We start from the raw sequence: 9,276 nt of genomic DNA, 5'->3' as shown, positions 1-9,276 counted from the left end.
CAGAGATAAAAGAGATTTTTTTTTAATTAACAGTGTATCACTAAGCTAGAAGACAACTTAAGTGACCTAATATATGTCTAATAGGAGTCCCAGAAGGAAAGGAGAAAGGAAACGACAGAAAAAAATTTGAAGCATCAGTGGTTAAAACCTTTCAAAATGGGATGAGAACTATAAACCAAGAAGCTCAATGAATCCCAAACACAAGAAACAGAAAGAAAACTACAGAAAGCATATCAAATAAAATTGATCAAAACCAGTGTGAAAAAGAAAAGTTTAAGAACAGCAGGGGTTGAGGGAGGACACATAACATAAAATAAGAAAGGTATGGGTGTCAGCATGTTTCTCATCAGAAGCAACAGAAGCAGAAAAACAGTGGCTGCAATATCTCTCTAGTGTTGAAAGAAAAAAAAACTCAACCTAGAATTCAATATTTAGCAAAAAAAAAAAAAGTTTCAAAAACAAAGACAAAATAAAGGGTTTTTAGATATATGAGAGCCGAAATAATTCACCATCAGCAAACTTGCTCTACAAGAAATGTTAAAGGAAGTTCTTCAAGCAGAAGGAAAATGATGCCAAATGCAAAAATGACTCTATGAAAAGGAAGGAAGAGTAACAGAAATGGAGATTTTCTTGCTGGCCCTCCTAATAGAACCTAAGTTGCTACAGGGCAGAGAATGCACTTTGTTTCATTTTGTTTTGTTTCTTTTTTGTTTAAGTATGTGCATAAATCATAAATTGATAATTGATTAATGTTTACAAGTTGAGCATAACCATGTAACTACCACCCATACCCTTTTCCAATTACTTAGCCCTGATGGGTAAGCATTATCTGGACATTTAAAAACATAAGTTAATTTTGCACCCTTTTATTTTATAAATGTAATTGTACATTGAAAAATTATATAAAATATTTCTTCATGTATATTCATTCTACATGATCCACAATTGATTAAATTATTTAAAAATCTTTACATTCTGCTCGATTATAATTTATTAATGCCATTTGCTTGTAAATTGATTAAAATGAAGATAAAAAGTAATTAATTGTTGTATTAGTCTGTTTTTATACTGCTATAAAGACATATCCAAGACTGGATAATTTATAAAGAAAAGAGGTTTAATTGACCCCCAGTTTCGCATGGCAGGGAGGCCTCAGGAAACTACAATCATGGTGGAAGGGGAAGCAGGCATGTCTTACATGGCAGCAGACAAGAGAGAGCATGTGAGCACACAGTATGGGTATGGGGGAGCTGCCCCCATAATCCAATTACTTCCCTCCCTCGACACATGAGGATTACAATTCAAGATGAGATTTGGGTGGGGACATAGTCAAACCATATTAATTACATTTTCCCTTTCTTAATAATTTCACTGGGGGAAAAAAAAACTATTCTTTCTCATGCGCCAATCATAACCTGAGCCAGAAGCTCCTTTACTGGATAATTCCAACTAATATGTATTCATTAGATATCCACTTCAAAAGCAAGACCAGAACCAGATTTTTTTAAAAGGCAAATACCTGAGTTCAGAACCTACATCTTTTTCCGTTTAAAATTCACTGCCAGAAAGATGCAGTTTCCCACAGGAGAAAGACTCTGAGGAAGCAAGGGGCAAACTGAGATTCTCCCAACCCCTCCCATTCCCCTACCTCAGATATGAGAGAAACAGAATTTTGGAAAACTTCTCTTTTTTTTCTTTTTTGAGACACAGGCTCATTCTGTCACCCAGACTGGGGTGTGCAGTGGCACAATCTCAGCTCACTGCAACCTCCACCTCCCGGGTTCAAGCGATTCTCCTGCCTCAGCCTCCTGAGTAGCTGGGATTACAGGTGTGTGTCACCACGCCCAGATAATTTTTGTATTTTTTGGTAGAGACAGGGTTTCACCGTGTTGGCCAGGCTGGTCTCAAATTCCTGGCCTCAATTGATCTGCCTGCCTCAGCCTCTCAAAGTGTTGTGCTGGGATTACAGGTGTGAGCCACAATGCCCAGCCAATTTCTACCTTTTTAACTGATCTAAACTGAAGATTAGTTAGATCTTAGTAAAGTGAACTGATGGCACTCAGTTCACTGCTCACATAGGCAATGACATGCAAAATAACATTGTATTCAATGGACTTATATTTATCACTTTCAAAGTCATGGGTTAATAGGACATTGAAATGGATAACTAAAATACCTGTTTAAGAAGGTGGACATAACAAAGAATCAAATGGCTAGTCTATAAGCCTGCAGCTTTGTGTTTTGCAGCTGAAGGTGAGGGGAACTAAAGGTGAAGTTCCATTAGGTAAATAATTATATCTGTTGGTAGAATTAGGGAGAAAGAGATAAAGAATGAAACAAGTATTTGCATATGATCTTCCCTACTTCACCTCTATTTTCCTTTTCAACAATGAATCTGGTAGTCCTTGCAACCAGGGCTACCATTAAGAATCCCAAAATCCACATCAGGCATGGTGGCTCACGCCTGTAATCCCAGCACGTTGTGAGGCCAAGGCAGGCAGATCACGAGGTCAGGAGATTGAGACCATCCTGGCTAACATGGTGAAACTCCGTCTCTACTAAAAATACAAAATTAGCCAGGCATGGTGGCATGCACCTGTAATCCCAGCTACTTGGGAGGCTGAGGCAGGAGAACCGCTTGAACCCGGGAGGCGGAGGTTGCAGTGAGTTGAGATTGCACTACTGCACTCCAGCCTGGGTGACATAGCGAGACTCCATTTCAAAAAAAAAAAAAAAAAAAGAATCCCAAAATCGTATAATATTCCAAAACAAGGTCATATATATATATGTGTGTGTGTATGTGTATATATATATGTGTGTGTATATATATAAATTTGAACCTAAATGCAAAAATTCCAAAGAGGTTGATGGCATGGATTATCTTTTCCCTGCACTTTGCCAGGGTGGGGCTGACTATGCAAATGTTTTGTTTCTTTGTGGAAGGACAGCATCCTTTCTTCGTACGTATCCAGTGTGATCCCCTACTCTTGGGAATGACCCCAAAAGGAAACCCTGGAATATCTCATTTTGCTACCAAAAATATGGGCTAGTCCAGTGACAACAAGTGGGACCTGCTTTAGGGGGAAAGGTTTGGATTTAAATTAATGATACAAGGAAGAAAGGTGAAATTGTTGCTGAGGGAAGGGTAGTTAATAAGTGGATATTACAAAAGGGAAAATCTAATATAATTGTGGTGCCTTGAGAGACTCTCAGAGCAAAAGAATAATATTCTCTTTTAACTTCCACCCAGTGCCCCTTGCAGTATTCAGTTTTCCAAAACCTCTTTCTGAAGAGTCAAGAAGTAAGCAGTACAGTAGCCAACTCAATGAATGTAACACACACTTCTGAGAGTGGTCTTCGTCCGCAAAATGGATAAGCAGATAGCAGCTCTGACTATAACTATCTGGAACAATACAAATATGGCTATGTCCTTTCGTTTCCATTTCACAGGATAGAGCTATGGTCGAAAACCTGAATTGGGAAGCAAACTATGGAATACGCATCCAGTTGAATCTGGAAAGCACCGATTACCACTAGTCTAAATGAACATTGTGCAACCATTGATTGAGAAAGTTTAAAGAAGGTACTGGGATATGATGGAAGACGTTCATCTTCAGCATGTCCCATCTGTCAAAACATTATGTACAAAAATAGCTCTCGTTCCTGTTATTGGGGGTGGAAAGCCATAAAGAGATGGAGGAACAATTGAGATACTTGGATCGCTGAGAAAGGAAAATAATTCAATCTAATTTGCAGGCTCAAGTACTAAGAACGAAAAGTCAGGAATTCTATGTGGATGGGTATGGGGAGCGTTATGGTATAGCCAAATCAAAGTCCATTTAGAGGCCGGGCACGGTGACTCACGCCTGTAATCCCGGCACTTTGGGAGGCTGAGTCGGGTGGATCACTTGAGGTCTGGGGTTCGAGGCCAGCCTGGCCAACATAGTGAAAGCCAATCTCTACTGAAAATACAAAAATTAGCCAGGCTTGGTGACACATGCCTGTAATCTCAACTACTCATGTGGCTGAGGCATGAGAATCACTTGAACCCGGGAGGTGGAGGTTGCAGTGAGCCAAGATCATGCCACTGCACTCTAGCCTGGGTGGCAGAGTGAGACTCCCTCTCAAAAACAAAACATCCGTTTAGCAGTGAGTACCACTCATATGGCTTTAGTTTGAGGGAGCCAATATTGTAGGATCCAAGTTTATTTCCTAATTATAAGAAAGAAGTTAGTACTCAACATCAACAGTGGGTCTGGTGGATCAAACTGCACTGACCTGCTTAGTATAAGGGAGACTTCTGAGAATTCAGAGCTAGGCTGAGAGGAATTCATGAAGAGGAATTCCCTTTCAATGAGGAAAGATATTTTGAAGAGAAGAAATAAAAGACTTCTTGTATAAACAGAGAAACTGCAAGACATCCTCCTCCAGGAGGAAAGACAAGGATGGCAACTGAAATGGCGACACAACGCCGATGGTGCGGGTCTTGCATTAGAGTGCACAGTAAGACCATATGCCCAGACCAAGTGATGGGAATGGGCTTGCATGTCACACAGCTGGGTTACAAGGTATCTGCATTCAAATGGAGTCTGAGCTATCCCAGACCCGGAGGCCTGGGATTCTCACAGCAGAAGCACAGGATACACACTTAGAGGAGGCTGATGTGTTTCCCAGTCTAAGACATTGGTAATTGGAGAATACAACATACTGAGGTGCTCCTTAACAACTTTAGTGCCGCAAGTGATAGTGTAACTTGTGGGTATTGGACACATTTTAAATAGGACTAGACGACTTCCAATAGGGAATAAATAGGCCCTGTTGGGGACATGTCTCCTCCTGGGAAAACGCTATCCACCAAACCATATGACCAGAGAAATGGAATTTATAAGAGGTTTGGAATCCTAAAACAACAGAGACGTGGCCTCTAAGCTCCACTCCCATGAGAAAAGGCAGATTTGTTGGGAGAGACAAAATAATACATCATTATGTCTGATTTATATTATGCCATGTATTAGAGTACTACAATATAGAAATCACAGGTAAATTTAATATTGTAGAGGCTAATAAAACTTACAATAATACTGAGGTGGTTGATCAAATGTATTGTGAGATTGAATTAAAACCCCCTCACAACACTATCGCTATGGAATAAAATTGGCCTGAAGAAGATTTAGACTTGATGAATTATTTTTAGGACTCTCAATCACTCATAGACGCATACCTGAGAGAACAGACAGCTACAAATCAGAGAGGCAAAAGAATTATAAAGTTAGTCCAAAATATGAGCAAGTTTGTTCCATTTTGTGCTAGTAATTTATTGAACTGTTGTCTAAATCCATACCAGATCTTTACTAGGTATCATAGATGTTTGGAATTAGGTAAATTTGATTATCCACGTGATTATGTGATGCTGTAATGCAAGTAATTGCTCTCAATCCAAGACTTGTCACTTCGTCTTAAAAAGGCCTTGAAGATTGATGGTGGCGGCAGTGAAACATGCTGCAAAGGCTCATTCCAGAAGGCTGAGTTGCTTTGCTAAAGTACCTGCAGACACTGACCCCTGGCCAAGACATGAAATGTACCGATTAATAACATTGGTTTGTAACATGGGTCTGAGGAGTTTCGGGCCAGTTTGTTCTAGCTTTTAGCATTGCTGACTGGTACCAGTGAGACTGATGATTTGCACCTGGTCTTCATGAGCCCCAAGAGGCTCTGTCATTAGGGCTGATGACATAGGAAGAATATGCCTATGTGACCAGCAAGGTATAAGAAACCCCAACTGAGGCTTCATTTTATGCTCCCTGGATTCAGGGTGTTTCACGCACATGTCAGTGGTTCCCGGACCAACAGAGGACATACATATGTGTGGCCCTTACAAGAAGAGGATACTGGAGGTCAGGCCTCGGTTCTTCAGACCCCTCTGCTGGTAAAGCAGCCTTTGACTGAGACAAATTTCCTAACTTTAATGCTGGTGCTAATCTAATGGCCAACACCATTTAGTAAGTCTCTAGGGAGTTCCAAATTTTCCCACATTTTTCTGTCTTCTTCTGAGCCTTCCAAAGTGTTCCAACCTCTGACTGTTACCCAGTTCCAAAGTCGCTTCCACATTTTCAGTTATCTTTTCAGCAATGCCCCACTCTACTGGTACCAATTTACTGTATTAGTCCATTTTCACATTGCTAATAAAGACATACCCGAGACTGGGCAATTTACTAAAGAAAGATTTAACTGGACTTACAGTTCCACATGGCTGGGGAAGCTTCAGAATGATGGTGGAAGGTAAGGAGGAGCAAGTCATGTCTTACATGGATGGCAGGAGGCAAAGAGAGAGAGAGCTTGTGCAGAGGAGCTCATCTTTTTAAAGCAGATGTCATGAGATCATCAGATCTCATTAGACTTATTCACATCATGAGAACAGCACAGGAAAGACTTCCCTCCATGATTGGATTACTCCCACCATGTTCCTCCCACAACACATGGGAATTCAAGATGAGATTTGGGTGGGGACACAGCCAAACCGTATCAGCCTCTCTTTAATAGTCTTGATTAAAAGGGCTTAATCATGACCTTTTGAACATTAAAGTCCATGATTATGTCGTATGATGAACTTCCCTAAGAAGATTACTGATAATAGACAGTTGATGGGGTTTCATTATATGTATTTACTTTTATTTACAGAATTTGAGGGCCAAGCATGATGACTCATGCCTATAATCCCGGTACTTTGGGAGTCTGAGTCGAGAGGACTGCTTGAGCCCAGGAGTTCAAGACCAGCCTGGGAAACAAAAGGAGACCCCCATCTCTACAAAAATTTTAAAAATTAGCCAGGCTAATGGTAGTGCATACCTGTGGTCCCAGCTACTCAGGAGGCTGAGGTAGGAAGATAACTCACTGAACTCCAGACTAGGCAATAGACAGAGACCCGCTCTCTCAAATAATAATAATAATAATAATAATAATAATAATACCATAAGTATTTTAAAATAATAGTTAGAAACATTAGGTGTGACAGAGAAGGAAGGTGGTGGGGGGCGCTGCCACACAAGTTAGAAAAATAGAAAAAGATTTGACACTTAGGCATAAGATTCAATACAGGTCAGTAAATTCAAATAGAGATCTAGAATGCTCTGCAGCTACACCAGTTCTATTTTCACACAAAGTAAGAGATAATGAAATCTGACCCAAAATGATTTCTCATTATTCTTTTTCCTGAATGCTATCTACCTGGCAGCCAACTTCCATCAAGAAAATTCCCCATAACCTAAGGCCACAAGGCAAGGTCCCCATGGCTCTCTGGTTGCTTTCTTTTCCCACGTGAAATGACAAAAAGTAGTGATTACCACACACAGTACAGAGAACCAATCCCTGATCACTTTCTGGGCTGAGTCACTCAGTACCCCTTCATAATCTTACCCACAATGGTTGCAGTCATCATGTTTACTTTTGCACCTTATCTGACACTACAGACAAAGTCAGCAATGTATTTATCAGCCTTTCTTTCCTTCCCTCTTCACAGCAAATGCTCTCTAGAGCCTCTGGATTTAGATGCTGAAATTATAAAATTACATAAAACAACTGCTGTGCTGCTTTTGTAACAGCAAAAGCAACCTTGAAAGTTGACCAGGCCCGGCATGGTGGCTCACGCCTGTCATCCCAGCACTTTGGGAGGCCGAGGCAGGCGAATCACAAAGTCAGGAGTTCCAGACCAGCCTGGCCAATATGGTAATTTTGTAAAAATACAAAAATTAGCTGGGTGTGGTGGCGGGCGCCTGTAGTCCCAGTTACTTGGGAGGCTGAGGCAGGAGAATTGCTTGAACCCAGGAGGCAGAGGTTGCAGTGGACTGAGACTGCGCCATTGCACTCCAGCCTGGGCAAGACAGCAAGGCTCTGTCTCAAAAAAAAAAAAGAAAGTTGACTAAGCATAAACACTGGCTATTTTTGAAAAAAACTTTGTAATTGTGGAAGAAGGTTAAAAAAAAAAAATCCTAGTGCCTCTTGTTAGTAAATTATTAATGAGTGAGGCAAAGAAGAGTGACGGTTGAGGAGAGTGGCAAATGAGTTCCCCTCATTCAGGTTTCCTTAGAAAGATTAGAAATAATTTTCCTGCTATCAGAAAAAATTGTAAAAACCCAATTTTAAGTCATGGCTGTCTATATATGTGTGTATTTTATAACATAATTTTTTTTGAGACAGAGTCTTGCTCTGTCACCAGGCTGGAATTCAGTGGTGTGATCTTGGCTCACTGCAACCTCCACCTCTGGGTTTCAAGAAATTCTCATGCCTCAGCCTCTCAAGTAGCTGGGATTACAGGCATGCATCACCACGCCCAGCTAATTTTTGTACTTTCTTAGTAGAGACAGGATTTCGCCATGTTGGCCAGGCTGGTCTCAAACTCCTGGGCTCAAGTGATCTACCTGCCTTGACCTCCCTATTACGTTTTGGTTTGTTTGATTGGGTTTTTTTTGAGACAGAATCTTACTCTGTTGCCCAGACTGGAGTGCAGTGGAGCAATCTGGGCCCACTGCAACCTCCACCTCCCGGGTTCAAGGGATTCTCCCACCTCAGTCTCCCAAGTAGGTGGGATTACGGGTGCCTGCCCCCTCACCTGGCTAATTTTTCTGTATTTTTAGTGGAGACGGGTTTCACCATGTTGGCCAGGCTGGTCTTAAACTCCTGACCTTAAGTGATCTGCCCACCTCAGCCTCCCAAAGTGCTGGGATTACAGGTGTGAGCCACTGTGCCCAGCCCTTAAAACACACATTTTTAAAAACTGCAAGTACTATACTGTACATAAGCCTTCCAGCTGTATAAATGCAGTATATGTATATATGTACATATATTCATGTGTATACTGCATTTATATATATAAAACAGGATGTCCATAAGGATTTTGAAAAAATTGTTAAAACCTATAATAACCAGCAGTTGTGGCTCATATCTGTAGTTCCCAGCACTTTGGGGAGGCAGAGGTATGTGGATAGCTTGAGCCAGGAGTCCAAGACCAACCTGGGCAACATAGCAAAACTCCGTCTCTACAAAAAAAATACAAACAGTAGCCCCCCAGTAACATATGCAACTATAAATGCATGTACTTGTCTCGTTTCAAAATATTGAAATAAAACGAGTAACTTCCCAACATGATTTTTAAAAATAAATTCTTCATTGGAATGTGAATTTAATCATTTTTTTCTCTTACATGTGAAATTGTAAAACTAAACGCTTATATAAGCTGTTTTAGATGATTTTAACAAGGAAACTTCTCAGAAATTCATGTTT

The sequence above is a fragment of the Theropithecus gelada genome, chromosome 18 (genome assembly GCF_003255815.1).
Source record: "Theropithecus gelada isolate Dixy chromosome 18, Tgel_1.0, whole genome shotgun sequence".
Classification (NCBI taxonomy): domain Eukaryota; kingdom Metazoa; phylum Chordata; class Mammalia; order Primates; family Cercopithecidae; genus Theropithecus; species Theropithecus gelada.
This window is presented reverse-complemented; position numbering follows the sequence as displayed.